We start from the raw sequence: 16,648 nt of genomic DNA, 5'->3' as shown, positions 1-16,648 counted from the left end.
GTTACCTTTGAGTCATAGAAGTCTAGCTCAGTGATAGAAGACATAAAACACATTTTTTTAAACAAGTAAACACACTCTGGTCTGGACCAGTTAGCGAACAGCAACTGGACAGTGGTTGGACTGGTGGACTACTTCAGTGAAGAGTAGGCAACGTCTGGCTCTGATTTAAAGTCTGAACACAAACACACAGTTCAAACAACAGGAAACATGATTACAAGCTTCGTAGTTCAATTAAGACCTCCAATCTCCACCTCTCTGCATCACACACAGTCCCAGTTCAGACTGGGAAAGTGTTAACTGGGACTGGGCCCTGAGCTTGAGTGATAATGTGGTTTGATTAGCTTAGCTTAGCACGAGGGCTGTAAACAGGGTGAGCAGCTAGCATGTCTCTTTTTAAAGTTAAAGAACTGAGAGCTGCTGGGACTCACAGTCAGACGAGCTGTGAAGAAGACTTATGGAATATTATGTGCATAAAATAAATTATTTGACTATACTTCATTTATACTTATGAGGGTTAAATATTCAGCAGGATGCAGTGATCAATTGATGTATGATTATCATGTCATGCTACAACAAAGCTTAAAAAAGGACACTTAGTGAGGTTTAGTTCATGTCAGGTTTAAACTGTGACAGAAGAAGGTTACTGACCTTGGTTTGTTGTGCAGCTCAGCAGTGAGATCAGAACTAAAGAGAAATGACACTCAGGTTGATTTAAATGTGACAGCAGTAAAAATAAATCCACCAGACTGTGGATATCATGGGTTTTTTCTGAGTTGTGCACTGATGAGTGGAGAAAAGATGAAACAGTTTTCGCTTTCGTGTCCTACACAGAGTGTGTTGGATTAGAGTTTTGGCAATCTGCTAATATCACTAGTGAAACAATGTAAAGTAGTACATTTACTCAAGTCATCTGAAATTTGTCATATTTTATACTATATTCAAGTATTTCTTTGTTTTACAGCTTTCTGCTTTGGCTCTGCCACATTCTGGATTCAAACATTCTCCACACTATTTATTTTCAAGTTGTTGTTGGGTTTTTTTTTACTATATATTGTTGAGCGGCACGTCTATATTTCATTTAAACATTTGTGTGGCAGGCAGGACAGGGATGAAGATGCTGGACTCACAAGACAAAAATGAACTCAAAACAATGTTGGAGTCGTTTGAAATATAAAGAAGCAAAACAAGGCAGTGCTGGAGCCAGGGGTACAAAAATAGGGATCTAGAACAAGACACAGAACACAGGAGCACACAGCATTGCAATGATTTCCTGAACCTGTCTTTCAAACACTAGTTTAATTTCTCTACAGTAGCAGAAAAGCCAAAGACTGTACAAACATGGCTTCTGCTTGGTCTGACTCAAGGAATTAAGCTTAGAGTTTGAATTTGAGAGGATTGTGGTGAAAGAAAACAAACAAAAACCAACCATCATATACTGTAAAGGTCATCCAACATAACATAATAACAAGATAATGACTTGTGATCATTTGTCACAGTTTTCAGAGTTTAAAGGAATTCTGTAAATCTCACAGTTAAAGCCACATATATTTAACTACTAATCACTAAAAAAATGAGATCTGTCTCTGTCTGGCCACATATTCAAAAAACCTGCTAAGCACTTTTGTGTGGAGGATGGAAACAATAACTCACAAAAAAACGGCATAAAAAATTAATTCAGATTTCTTTGTGATTTACTAAATCTTTTTAATGTCGTTTTAAAAAGGAAATAAGTGAAATGATTCAAAGTCAAATTTGGGATCATATTTACTTTGTATTTTTGTAAAGAAAATTTCTTTACACCTTCTGTCTTTGCACTTTATTTTCATTTTATTGGTTCTGCTGAACACTGAGAGAATGTGATCTCTTTATGCTGCTAACAGAAAACCTAAAGAACTACAAGAAAAGTTATTATGGTGGAGTCAACACAAGATGGAGACACGTCAGTGTTTCAGTGTCAGCCAGGAAGTGGTTTCAACAGAGAAGAGTTTTTCCTCTTTAACTTTAGTGTCAGAAAAAGTATTTAAACTTCCATTACAGTCGTCCAATATATTAACACAATAGCTTCCATAAATGCTGTCAAATAGATGCTGTTTGTTTTCATTTGCAGCACCCCAAGAGGATACAGATATTCAGCCTCCAGGAAAGTTATGAGCTGCAGTCCGATCAGCGATCCCATCCTATGATGTCATCGTGATGGATGTGGTGTTTGTCAGGAAAACACCGGGAGCTGGAGGTTTCGCCTGGCCGCACAGAAGATCGGCATGTCCGCTTCTGCCTCAGCTCTCTTCGCCGTTTAAGAAGCTGCTGGTCCGGCTGACGATCCACGGCGAGCTCGGCGGCTTAAAGACTTCATCCAAAGTGTTGTAGACTCTCTAAAAGAAATCGTGATGGATTTAACACCGTAAATATGATGACTCCAACCTCTTACCTGTTCTCTGTAAAAGAAACTCTACCTCCTCCCCCTTCCAATCTCCTACATAAACTCGTCCGCTTACAGTGTGCTTCATGAAACATGTTTGCTGTAACATTTCAGTCGCTCTGCTGGACGTTACTGTCTGTCTCCCTCGTAGGGTTTACCTGTGCAGGTGAGTTTTATTTAAAAATCCTATCGATTCATTTCTTCCTCTCAGTGATGCTGTTAAATGTTAGAGCTGCTTTAGTTTGGGCTGCTCACAGAGAGGACGCAGGTCTCCTGTCAGCAAACCTCTTCTGTCATGTGAGAAAGTGGATGTTATTTTTTAGATGTACTCACACACGTTTACAGTTTGTATAATTAAGTTGGGAAGAGAAGAGTCTGCAGTTAAAAAAAAAACCCCAAACTGTTTATAGCTGCATTACTCATCCTCACCTGCAGAGGGAGCAGTTGGTGCTGTCATTCACTTTAAAGCGGTGTCAGATAAACACTCATCAGTTCTGCTGCTTCCAGCAGGCATCGCAGTGTCCTGTTGCTTCACTTTGAAGCGGTGTGAGTTCAACATGTTTGACACACCTGCATCAAAAATAGTGTTGTTGTAGCGCACAAGCTGTAAAGATTTATTATTCCTAATTCATCCTTACCACAGTTCTGATAATGGGAAACCTACATTTACTCTAGCTGCCGGTGTTGCGCCTGTTCTCTTCTCCAGGTGTCTTATCTTCTGATAAAAACCCTCAAAGTTATTGATTACAGGGTCTGAAATATGTTTATTAACCTGCATCTGTGTAGCTGAAAACAAAATTTCACAAATGACACAAACTAAAATGAAATGCAGTTTTACAGAAAGTGGAGATACATTACTTTGAGTGATACACTGGTGTGTGTGTCTGTGTGTGTGCGTGTCTTAAGAAATTTTCTTAGGGTGATATGGAAATCAAATGGGGCGGCAAAATCAATGCTTTTTTAAAATATATTCATATAAATATAGTCTAACTTTATATCTTCAGCCCACATCGTCTATATATTATATTTTTTTAAGCATAAAATCCAGAAAGCTACACACGATAAGGTGGTTCATTAACAAACACAAGTCTAACTTAAGTTTCATTTACACAAAATTTAAAAAAATCTGTGCTGTCATGGACAAACTTGTCACCAAAATTTTAAACCTAATTTTTCATGATTTGTTGGGTTTAATCCTCTGGGCTCCAAAATATAATTGATTACTTTAGATTTCACCTTTAATTTTTAAAACCTTTTTCGATATCCTCTTCAGCTCAAACTCAGGTGTCTGAATTTACAGTTATTTTTTCACTGACATTCTGTATTAACACAACTGATCTCAAATCACACATAAAATCTTAGTAGTATATTTTTTTTTACTGTAAAAAAAACCCACAGACATGTTTAGTGAACTATATTCATAACTTGAAAAGCAAATATAAATGGTAAATTTATATTAAACTTGTGCAGTGTTTACATTGCAATCTTTGGTGGCTTTTAACAGCGACTTTTACATTCACTGACACACAAAACAAAAGACTATACTACATACCAGCTACACACTAACACTCCAAACATGCTAAACTTCACAAATCTGTCACATCTCAAAACTCGCTATCAATTTCTCTTTTGCTGCCATCACTCCCAAAACAATCCCGTCTATTCAGTTTTACAATGTTTAAGCAATTTTTGTTGTAGCTGGTCTCAAAGTGTTATCGATGGATTATTTTAATACACAGCACTGTCATATGCAAAACTGGGGTGGCAAGAGATTATTTTTAGCGTGGCACAAGGCTACCCCTGTAGAGACGCCCCTGGTGTGTGTCAGCAAACTGTCTGGTGACCATTGAGCTTGAAGTGCTGGACCCCTTTCAACTCTATGCTATGTGTTGTTTCCCCTTTTTGACTTCTAGCAGTCAGTCAGGTTTGAGGTCCACCCACCATCATCAGAGGACAGTGGTCTCTGCTCTTCACTGATTGGCTGCTATACAAGTGAACGGTTTAAACTTTACTCTCTCTGTTGTTTCCTCTTTCAGCCCAGAAAAACATCACAGCTGAGTCTGGACAGGATGTCACTCTGACATGTCGAGCTCTAAACATCAATATATGTGTAAAATGGAGCCGAGCTGATCTGTATGGCGAATATGTCCTTTTGTACCGAGATGAAGTCTTTGTGCCAGATGATCAGCATCCATCTTTTAAGAACCGGGTGGATCTGCAGGACAGACAGATTAAGGATGGAGACGTGTCTCTGATTCTGAAGGATGTGACGATTAATGACAATGGAACATACGAGTGTCGTGTCTTCATGGGAGAAACACGCTCTTGGAAATCCATCAGCATCATCACCCTGAGTGTTGATCCTCCAGGTGAGTGAGTAGAGTTGAGTGTGTGTGTGTGATCAGAGGTGAAGCTGCTTCCTGGTTGTTGATGTTTGTTTCTAAAGATGTTGTTGATGAGACTTTGTAGAAAGCAGCTGGTCTGAGTGATGTGATCAGCTGACACCTCACACCTGTTTCTCTCCTGCAGCTCGACCACGAGGAGCCAGAGATGATGGAGATGGAGTCAGAAGATATGATGGACTGGTGGCTTCTGTTTTGTTACTCATGTTCGCTGTTGCAGCTGCTGTTGTGATCTCTAAAAAACATAAGACTGATCCTCCCTCTGAAGAAAAAGCAAAGAAAGAGATGGTCTGAAACAAAGCACCACGACATTGTCAACATATATCACAGTTACAGTAATATACAGGTATTTGTGTTTAAGGACAGGCTCATCTCAAAGTAAAGTTCTCTAAAATCTTTCAGGTGCATAAAATCTCAGGAATTCCTGATTTCCTGAAGCTTTTCTCCAACTTAAATTCATCACAGCAAAGATCCAAATGTGCTGCTCACACATGTGCAGCAAACTCCAGTTAAATCTTCATTTAGTGTTCACATCAGTTTAAACGTTTCATTACTCACTTTAACAGACTGTTTGGATCATGAACATCTGGAACTTTGGACACATTTTCTGCTTGTGCTTTACTTGATACACAGCATCTGCAGTTTGATACATTTTAACCACAGCATGAAAAATAAAATCATTCAACAAATTGCAAAATAAAAAGAAAGCCCTCCATCTTCAGTTTACAGGACAAAAGAGGAGGAGGCAGCTGCTGGGAGTTTTCCTTCCTTTCACTCTTAGTATGTGTGTACTTTTTCCACAACTGCTGTAATGCTTTGAACTTTGTTTGTGCATAATAAATAACAAATTCTAACTTTCAGAGATTGATTTACTGTATTTATTGTCAGATTTTATTTATTCAATATGGACCCAGTTATTGTGTGAAACTGAGCTTAACCTTCCAAGACCTGGAATGGAGGGTCCCTCAGACCTCAGCCCAGCATTGGGATACTGTGGACGTTTATACAAATGTTGTGGGAGTGGCACATGCTAAGAGTGCAGTGAGGAGCAGGGGCTAAAAATAGTAGGTTCCAAGAGTCATTGTGTTACACTGTGATGTTGAGTAAGTGACATGGTTACAGGGTTTTCTTCTGTTTTTAAGCTGCTCTTGTTCAAATAACACATCTGATTTGTTTTGGGTTTTAGTTTAGAAGTGTTTTTGATTCAAAGATGAGAGATTTTCTTTGATGAAAGTGAGTTTTTATTTTTCACCCCCATCTTGAGCCAAGACTTCTCAGATCATCTATCCATGGAGGAACAATTAAGATATGAAGAGAAAATTTGAATTTTGGGAACTTATCTACATTCTTCCCTGGCAGAATCCCAGAGCTGCAGTTTGGTGACATCAACATGTTTCTTGTAGAGAATCGCTCAGTTTACACTGCTGCCAGGAGGAAAGCTTCAAAGTGCAGACATGTATCCTCCATATGGATGGGTAAATAATTTGAAAGTGTGGGAGGGGGAAACAAATTGTTGATCATTAAAGAAAAGCTTAAACTAAACCTTATGCTTTGCTGACTTGGACATTTACAGTACAGTCCATTTGTCAAATGAATGTTGTGCCATAACAGTAAAGTTATTCCAGTGTCAGTAAATCAGCGTAAATGGTTTACATGATTTGCCACTGACAGTCTGGGTTGCCCTGGAAAAGCAGAGACTGGTTTTGGCCTGTAAAGCAGGATCAGGAGAGGTGCGTTCATGTTGGTGCCACGCCCTACACTCCTCTGGCAGCTGTAAATAAACACTGATCAATGCATCTGATACCAGAGAAAGCATCTGTGACCCACTCCTGCTTTTTCCACTTGAGAAATATTGCCAAACTCAGGACTATTGTCGCCAACGGTGAACTGGAGATACTTTTTCATCACTTCATCTTCTCCCAATTTGATTATTATAAGCGCTCCAAAATGTTGCAGCACAGCTGTTAAACCACAGTCATAACTTCACTGACATCACTTCCATGTTAGTTCTTGCACTGGCTTCCAGTTGGGTACAGATATCAGTTTAAGATCCTGACTCTTACTTTTATGTCCTTATGAGGAGAGGCCCCCACACTCATTGAGCTTCTTCCTTAGATCCACTGATAGTGGTCTCCTGACTATTCCACGGGTCGTTTGAAAACAAAGAGGGATCTTTCCAAACCCCAGCACCAACACTGTGGAACAGTTTACTTCCCCCTGAAATGCAACTTTATTCCTTGATTTGTTTTTTTGTTTTTTTCCTGTTGGCACCAAACAATTTTACTGACCAAAGTGCTTAAAGCATATTTGTTAAAAGTCCGCTTGTTCACTGTAGCTGTTTTATACTACGTTACCCATGATGCACCTCGGTATCTGTACTTCCGGTTGGGAACGTGTTCAGCGCAGCGCTGCACAGATGAGAGGTGTGTCGGAGGAGTAACGTATTAACGTGCATTCGGTGTGAGTTAATACTGCGTGCGTGCTTACCATGTGAGTATTGTAAGATGAGAGTGAGGCTTGTTGACTTTATCTGTGTAATTTGCTATCGCTAAGAGGCTAGTCCCGTTGCTATCGCTAAGAGGCTAGTCCCATTGCTATCGCTAAGATGCGTTTTGTTTGGCCTACTACAGGCAGCCTTGTGTTCAGCCCATATTTCATTCCATATACGACTTACTGTCAAGCATTGTGGTTGTAGGTGGATGTAACTATTTACTATGTTTATTCTCTGAATCGTTGCAATCTGCAGAGGTCTGGTTTGCCAATGTATATACAAGCCAGAAATTCATTTATGGTCTTAGGGTGCCATCTAGTGGCCATGAGGTTATGGCAGATTGTATAACATTACGCTGGAAACCCACAGTACTGTATAAGGGGTACACTGCTATCCATAGTGGTTAATACAAATGTTTGTTCTTTCTGTTTACAGATGACCACACACACATACCCATATACACACTCACACCCCCGTTACCTGCATGTGAATACTGTAATGCCTCCCTACCAACGCTGTACATCCTGTTGATGTCATCTGCCACCTCTTTAGTAAAGTTATTTGAACTACATCACTGTGGAGTACCATTCCTTCTGACCGAGGACGACTCAGTTGAAGCGTGATCGGCAATCAGTGCAAACATACATTACAAGTGGTCCTTCGAGCCGGAGACTCTCAAGCTATTGAGGACCTCTCCCTGTCGGTGTCCAGCCTGGTCGGGCTTCTCAGTACCATGGATGAAGTAGCAGCCAGCGAGCTTCATTGTGGTTCACATGTGGACAGACTGCTTACCAAGCTCCCTCTGAACTACAGGGACAACTTCATCGAGTACTGTATCACCCGGGGGATCATCCGCAGTGGCAGCAGCCGAATATACAATATGTACGACTTCTCAGAATGGCTCGAACGGAAATCCCAAGTCCTTCAGCTATCCAGACAAGCCTCTCAAATGCCCCCGGACAAGCCACGTCCAGAGAAGAACCTACTCAAAGCCTCAGCAGGGCTCAAGCCACACAACAGATCTGCCTCCATCTACTACGGCCCAAATCTAGCCCAAGCCAAGCTAAACCAGGAGGGAGAATCTACAGCTCCAGATCCGACAATCCAACCTAAGAAGAAACAGAAGTTCAAACCTTATTGTCCATACTGCGAAGGGACAGAGCATTATCTGAATGGCTGTGATGGATTCAAAAGGCTAGACCTCAAAGCTATGGCTACCTGGATTACCGAGAAGGCCAAATGCTGGCGCTGTGGCCGTAAACATTCTCCAGAGCAGTGTACTCTGAAGAAGCCGTGCAGCACCTGTGGTGACCAGCATTTGTTGGTGCTCCATGACCTGGTTGAGGCCAAGAAGCGGGACCCTAACATACTAACTGTGAGTACTAGTATGGTCTACCTAGACTATTCAAGTCACTCAGGTCGTGTTATGCTTAAGGTAGTACCAATCCAACTACATTATGGGGGCAAATCACTGAATACATTTGCTGTGCTCGATGACGGCTCAGAGAAGACTGTTGTGCTTCCAGCGGCAGTTAAATCTCTAGGTTTGGAACAGGAGGAAGCAACACTCTCACTGAGAACTATCCGTCGAGATGTAATCCAGATGAAGGGAGGCTTTGTCTCATTTCAGGTGTCACCAAGGGCTAAGCCCAAAGTGAGGTACAAAGTAACACATGCTTTCACAGCCCAACAACTGAGCCTAGCTACTCAGTCATGTCCAGTTGAACAGCTAAAGAAGAAGTATCTTCACTTACAGAAAGTCCAGATTGAGGGATTTAACCAGATCCAACCTTTGGTGCTGATTGGCTCAGATAACGCTCATCTCATCACCCCTGTCCGCCCCGTCCTTCGGGGGTCGTCCAAAGGGCCAGTAGCTATCTGCACCAAGCTCGGATGGGCCATCCAGGGGCCGGCCAGTAGTATGCCTACATCTGAGGGGGACCTGCAGTGCCTGAACATGTGCCTTTCTCCTGCAGAGGCCGTGCATCAAGATGTGAAGCGTTTGTGGCAACTAGATGCTCCCCCCTACAGGACAGAGAAGGAGGTCACACGGTCAAAGGAGGACAGAGAGGCGGTAGCTATGTTGGAGACAAAGACTATCAGAGTCCCAGTAGACGGTGTCGAGAGATACGCCACTCCGCTGCTGAGAAGAAGGGACTTTCCACGGATGTGTGTCTCTCCTGAAGCAGTAAAAGGCCTCCTCAGATCCACCGAACGTAAGCTGGCCAAGAATCCTGATCTGACCCTCACATACAGCCAGGAGATCCACAGGTTAGTAGATTCTGGTTATGTTGTTAAGCTGAGCCCAGATGAGACACATAGCTCTTCCGAGTCATGGTATGTACCCCACCACATGGTACATCACAATGATAAGGCTAGGGTGGTCTTCAACTGTTCGTTTGAGTTTCAGGGGGCCGTCCTGAACCACTACCTCTTACCAGGACCTCCCTTGGGGCCCACTCTGCTGGGGGTATTACTCCGCTTCCGCCAACACCCTGTAGCCGTGAGTGGAGATATCAAAGCCATGTTTCACCAGATTCGGCTGCTCCCAGAGGACTGTCCTCTACTACGGTTTCTGTGGAGGGATTGTGAAACTGACCGGCCCCCAGACGTATATGAGTGGAGAGTTTTGCCCTTCGGAACGACATGTAGCCCCTGTTGTGCTATTTACGCCCTACAGAGATATGCAAGGGAGCACGAAGACACCCACAAGGACATCTGTGACTCTGTCCACACAGCCTTCTATGTGGATAACTGTTTACAGTCCCTATCCAACCCAGAAGAGGCAAAGCAGCTCATCGACCGAATGAGAGATTTACTCATTCAAGGAGGATTCGAGATACGTCAGTGGGCGAGCAACGTGCCCGAAGTAGTTGCTCACCTGCCCGCTTCAGCTAGATCAGAGAGCTGCGAGCTTTGGCTGAACTTCAAAAGTCTCGACCCACAAGAGTCAACATTAGGACTCAGCTGGCACTGCCCGACAGATGTCCTGGGATATAAGCACCGCCCTATAACCTACTCCACGGTCACGCTGCGCAACGTGTACAAGGTACTAGCTACCCAGTATGACCCCCTAGGTTATATTTGTCCCTACACTACAAGGGCCAAGCTGATTGTACAGGCCCTGTGGAGCACAGAGAGAGGATGGGATGAGCCCATCGAAGGGAATCTACTTCAGTCCTGGCTTGAGTGGGAAGGTGAACTGTCACACCTTCAGCATGTCACCATTCCCCGCTGCTACACTCCTTCTCACAACTCCAGCAATGTGACATACGAGGCTCACATATTCTGTGACGCATCAGAAAAGGCGTATGGGGCTGTGGCTTATCTCCGAGTAATCGATCAACAACTGCCCATCGCCACATCATTCCTGATGGCTCGCTCCAGAGTGGCCCCACGTAAACAGGTGTCAATACCCCGGCTGGAGCTTTGCGCAGCGCTCACAGGGGCCCAATTGGCCAAATTACTCCAGACAGAGCTCACCATCCTCCTGAAATCGATCTACCTGTGGACAGACTCTACAACGGTGCTGCAGTGGATCCAGTCTAGTTCCTGTCGCTATAAGGTATTTGTGGGGACTAGAATCTGTGAAATACAGGAGCTGACATCTCCTGAACAGTGGCGGTATGTGACCTCTGACCTCAATCCTGCTGATGACATCACCAGAGGGAAACATCTCGCTGACCTAACTGTCCGCAATCGTTGGTCACATGGTCCACCCTTTCTGTCACAAACTGCTGACACTTGGCCTAAGTTGCCAACAGAGTTCCCGGCATGCAGTGAGGCAGAGCTCAGGAAGACTGCATTCTGTGGGCACGTTTCTGCATCCCCGACTTTACCAGATCCCACACAGTATGCCACGCTAGATGAGCTGATTGCTGCTACCTACCAGACCCAACACGGGGCGGCTGACGCTCCTATTACAGCAGCGGAGCAACTAGAAACCAAAACCATACTGCTTCGCTCGGCACAGACTGACAGCTTCTCAGAGGAGGCCCGAGCCCTCCAGATCGGGCACCCAGTCCGCTCAGACAGCCGTCTTAGCGTGCTGTCCCCTGAATATGACAGTCTTACCGGTCTCATCAGAGTCGGAGGCCGCCTCCGTCGAGCTGCCGACTTAGATCCAGACAGTATTCATCCCATTGTATTAGCAGCTGAACATCCCCTGACCAAGCTCATCATAAAAACTTATGATGACCAGCTCCTTCATCCAGGTGCAGAGAGGCTGTTTGCGGAAATACGGCGCACCTATTGGATTCTCAGAGGACGTCAAGCCATTAAGAAGCATCAGCACCAGTGTGTGGACTGTAGGAGATGGCGCGCCTCACCTTCTACACCCAAAATGGCTGACTTACCTTCATCGCGGCTGAGACTCTATAAGCCGCCGTTCTGGTCAACGGGCGTAGACTGTTTTGGGCCATACACGATAAAGATAGGTCGTAGAAGAGAGAAACGCTGGGGAATCATCTACAAGTGTCTTACAACCAGATGCGTGCACCTTGATCTCCTCCCTAGTCTTGACACCGATTCCTTCCTTATGTCATTACGCAGATTTATTGCACGCCGAGGAAAGCCATACGAGATGTGGTCTGATCGAGGGACCAATTTCAGAGGTGGGCACAGAGAACTCCAAACGGCGTTTGAAAACATGGAGCCGGACCTCAAGCAGCAACTGGCCAAGCAGACTATCAACTTCTGCTTCAATCCCCCACACTCTCCTCATTTCGGAGGAGCATGGGAAAGGGAAATCAGAGCAGTGAAGTCAGCTCTGCAAGTGGTCCTGAAGGACCAAGTTGTGGTGGAAGAAGTCCTACTCACTGCTCTCATAGAGGTTGAGGGCATTTTGAACTCAAAGCCGCTTGGCTATGCATCGGCTGACATAGCTGACCCAGATCCCATCACACCAAATCTTCTCTTGATGGGGCGGCATGATTCGGCACTACCCCAGGCAGCTTACGGCCCCTCAGGCACTCTTTCTAACAGAAGATGGAGGCACAGTCAGGTCATCAGCGACCACTTCTGGAAGCGGTTCATACAGAACTACCTCCCAGGACTGCAACTCCGACAGAAATGGAGGAGGTCCACTGACAACATGGCTGTGGGACAAGCTGTTATGATTGTGGACTGTAACTTGCCTAGAGGCCTTTGGCCTGTGGGTACCATTGCCAAAGTTTTCCCAGGGATTGATGGCGTTGTTCGAGCTGCCAAGGTCAAGGTTAAAGACAGTACCTATGTTCGCCCGGTAACTAAGTTGGTGGAACTTCCCAAAGTTCCTGAGGACTCCAATGACACTGTTTCAAAATAGAAGGACTCTAGCGGGAGTGTATTTGCCTACAAATACAGGGGCGGCTGTTAAAAGTCCGCTTGTTCACTGTAGCTGTTTTATACTACGTTACCCATGATGCACCTCGGTATCTGTACTTCCGGTTGGGAACGTGTTCAGCGCAGCGCTGCACAGATGAGAGGTGTGTCGGAGGAGTAACGTATTAACGTGCATTCGGTGTGAGTTAATACTGCGTGCGTGCTTACCATGTGAGTATTGTAAGATGAGAGTGAGGCTTGTTGACTTTATCTGTGTAATTTGCTATCGCTAAGAGGCTAGTCCCATTGCTATCGCTAAGATGCGTTTTGTTTGGCCTACTACAGGCAGCCTTGTGTTCAGCCCATATTTCATTCCATATACGACTTACTGTCAAGCATTGTGGTTGTAGGTGGATGTAACTATTTACTATGTTTATTCTCTGAATCGTTGCAATCTGCAGAGGTCTGGTTTGCCAATGTATATACAAGCCAGAAATTCATTTATGGTCTTAGGGTGCCATCTAGTGGCCATGAGGTTATGGCAGATTGTATAACATTACGCTGGAAACCCACAGTACTGTATAAGGGGTACACTGCTATCCATAGTGGTTAATACAAATGTTTGTTCTTTCTGTTTACAGATGACCACACACACATACCCATATACACACTCACACCCCCGTTACCTGCATGTGAATACTGTAATGCCTCCCTACCAACGCTGTACATCCTGTTGATGTCATCTGCCACCTCTTTAGTAAAGTTATTTGAACTACATCACTGTGGAGTACCATTCCTTCTGACCGAGGACGACTCAGTTGAAGCGTGATCGACAATCAGTGCAAACATATATTACAATATTTTTACACTACATTAAAGTGTGTCTCCACCGACACAGTACTGGGTCGATTGGTTAGATGCTGCCAACATGCCATCTGCTATGTGAACGTGCTTGGAAATCCTGGGCTGACTTAGCGAGTTCCTATCCAGCGTCGCGCTCCTGCTTATTCTGAATATAAGTGTTAAGGCAAAGGTAAATACCCTGAGGCCTGCACTGTGAAGCAGGATTTAAAAATAAAACAGAGATTCTACTTACAGAGCAGACACAGATGTTTCCTTCATCGTCAGCCTCACTCATTTAAGCTATTGTACATTTCTGTCACTGACACTAAGTAAATGCTCTGTCCTTGGAGTGTGTGGTTTTCTATGGGTACAAAAAAAATAGAGGTGGTAAGGAATTATTTTAAAGCTATATCACACTGTAGTGCCATTTTATTTTCTTAAAACACTTGAATTAAACCCTGTTACTTAAAAGATGCTACACAAACACAGAGGACCAGAAAACATGAGTGTAGTGTATAAAAGCTCCACAGTGACCAATAACCGAAAATACATATAAGTAAAAACTTCTTAAAGATGATCTGATTTTATTTTTCATCTGAGATGGTCTACTTTTAGAAAACATTTCCGGACTGAATAGTTGTCGGATATGTTTGAAGTCAGGAATGTGACTCCGGACTCTACTGACTTGTCATTGGTGTAGAGAGCAGCAGGTGGGCGGGTCAAGAAAGGACACATTTAAGAAAAAAAACTAACACAGCAGCGACTGTGGACAGTCTCTAATCTGGTGTCACAGAGCAGCGCTATGGATGCAGGACAATTTGTCTTGATCTGCGGGATCATCTTTGCCTTTCTTCTCTTATTCACGAAAGCAGGTAAGATTGAACTGTTAGAATAAGTTTTTATAAAGTCAGCAGCCGTGTGTATTTATCAGTAATCGTGTCACCTTGCTCAAATAAACTGTCTTTACTGTTAGTGTAAATACGTAAAACAAATCTAAGAGATTAAAAACCTGACAGGATGGAGCAGTGATGATTAGCACACTTAGTTTGCGGGGTAGATGGAAACTCCTGCTTCGGTCTGTGGGGCTTTAACATCATTACGACCGGTGTTCTGACAAACCATCCTCCGTTGCTAAAACGTCCTACCGTAAGTAGTTTATGCACATTTCTGCTGTCACAGAGTAATTCCACCACAAATTTAACTACGGTTTGCCACTTATGTTTGCCCATCACAGTATGCTTGTAGCTCATATTCATAAAGCCAGGACGGTTTGGCACTTCATTTTACCGGTCAAAGTATGTTTCTAGATCTTATTAACAAAGGTAGGAAGATCTGCCACTTAATTTTAGCTGTTAAAGTATGCTTGTAGGTCACATTCACAAAGGTAGGACGGTTCGCCACTTAAATGCGTGTTGTGCGCATGCGCAGAAACAACGGGTAGGATGGAGTCCCAGAACACCGGGCTCATGGTGTCCGTGGTAGATCTACACACACAGAAACAACCTTACCAGAGTCATGTTTCCCGTCTTCACCACTTTTCTCTTTAAATGTTCACGTTGCATGTCTTGATGGAATTGTCCGATCAGGAGATCCAATCCTTTCACGTTATTGTGATGGATGTGGTGTTTGTGGAGAAAACACCGGGAGCTGGAGGTTTAGCCTGGCCGCGCAGCAGATCGACATGTCCGCTTCTGCCTCAGCTCTCTTCGCCGTGTAAGTTGCTGCTGGTCCGGCTGACGATCCACGGCGAGCTCGGTGGTTTAAAGATTTCCTCCAGAGTGTTGTAGACCCTCTAAAAGAAATCGTTGTGATGGATTTAACACCGTTAATATGATGTCGGTTAGATCTGGTCAGCTACCCGCAGTGCAGACAGCACGTCCACCCGCAGAGACTCGCTGGCACTGTACAGTCACCATGTTTGCAGATTTCCTGTAGTCGTATCCAGGCCTCAAACACAAGCGCCTTATTCCTCTCTGTCTCCGCTCCATGTTCACTCCAAACAGCTTGTAGCTGCTTTGACAAACACACACAGCTCCTTTGTGACCGATTAAAGACGAAAAGAAACATTTTATCGTCGAATAATCCGGAGACGGAGGAAACTTCCCACCGCGCTCATCGACGTCCAGAAACAACCGCGACGAAACAAAAAGGTCCAAATCCAAAGTTAAACCTAGTTTATCTCCAGGTGCTCCTTCAACGTCGTCCGGCCACCACAGATGGACTTTCTGAGTTATATTACCGTCTTTATACCGATAATGTGCTGAAGCTCGGGTCAAACAACCACGGCGGAGGAGAACTTGTCGTCAGAGGGTTCCGGATGCGCGTTGTCACGTCACGTGATTCGTAAATTTAAGTTAAGACACAAACTGTCATTTTTGTGGGGTAGTTATTCATGTGTAAATGTATTTATTTATAAAATTTCAAACCATATCCAGTTGTGCATGCGATATCAGAGCTGTTGAATTATATGCATTTATCTAATTTTAACTTCAGCTCCTCTGCAGAATCTCAGATAAAACTTTAATTCTCCAATTCTGTAATATCGTGTCGAACGACATTGAAATAACAGAATATACAAATAGACTATGTAAAGATGTGTCCCACTAACAGGAGGACTCTGCACTAACTGTAAACAAATGATTAATAAGACTGACGAATAGAGAACAGCTGAGTGGGATGGATGGAAGCAAAATTTCAGCTGACATCAATTCATTGACACATTATTGGACATAAGAACATATTTATTGCAGAGGATCTATTTGAATTTCAAGCAGAAAAAAACTGTAAATAATTGTTTAAAAGTTTGTTTGCAAAAAACTGATAGCTATTTTGTGAAATCAAACATGAAATCTAACATGAAGCTGTATTGTTTGCACTCTGTCTTTCACACTGTGATGTGAAGGCAGACTTTTAGTAGTTTTAACGTCTCTCATTTGTTTTGTTTCCTCTTTCAGACCAGAAAAACATCACAGCTTTTTGAGACCCTTAAAGCGCTTTACAATTCCACTATTCATTCACTCTCACATTCACACACTGGTGGAGGCAGCTACATTTGTAGCAACAGCTGCCCTGGGGCAGACTGACAGAAGCCAGGCCGCCATAACGCGCTATCGGCTCCTCTGGCCACCACCAGTGGGTGGTAGGTGAAATGTCTTGCCCAAGGACACAACAACCAAGACAGACAGAGCAGGG

At 43.7% G+C, this 16,648-nt stretch overlaps 2 long non-coding RNA genes across 2 annotated transcripts in view; both read right to left on the bottom strand.

Annotated features, from left to right (window-relative positions):
• LOC145425702 (uncharacterized) overlaps window positions 1–16,648 on the bottom strand; it is a 260,683-nt gene that overhangs the window by 4,310 nt on the left and 239,725 nt on the right. The gene's annotated exons all lie outside the window — the stretch shown is intronic.
• Window positions 3,164–15,936, bottom strand: LOC145425696 (uncharacterized). The gene is made up of 2 exons (XR_013906427.1): window positions 14,965–15,936; window positions 3,164–5,083 (listed from the first exon to the last, which is right to left on the bottom strand). It is a non-coding gene; the product is annotated as an uncharacterized LOC145425696 (long non-coding RNA).

This window comes from Astatotilapia calliptera, chromosome 3, assembly GCF_964374335.1.
Source record: "Astatotilapia calliptera chromosome 3, fAstCal68.1, whole genome shotgun sequence".
NCBI lineage: Eukaryota > Metazoa > Chordata > Actinopteri > Cichliformes > Cichlidae > Astatotilapia > Astatotilapia calliptera.
The sequence above is the reverse complement of the archived record's forward strand: the minus strand, read 5'-3'. Positions and strand labels throughout refer to the sequence as shown.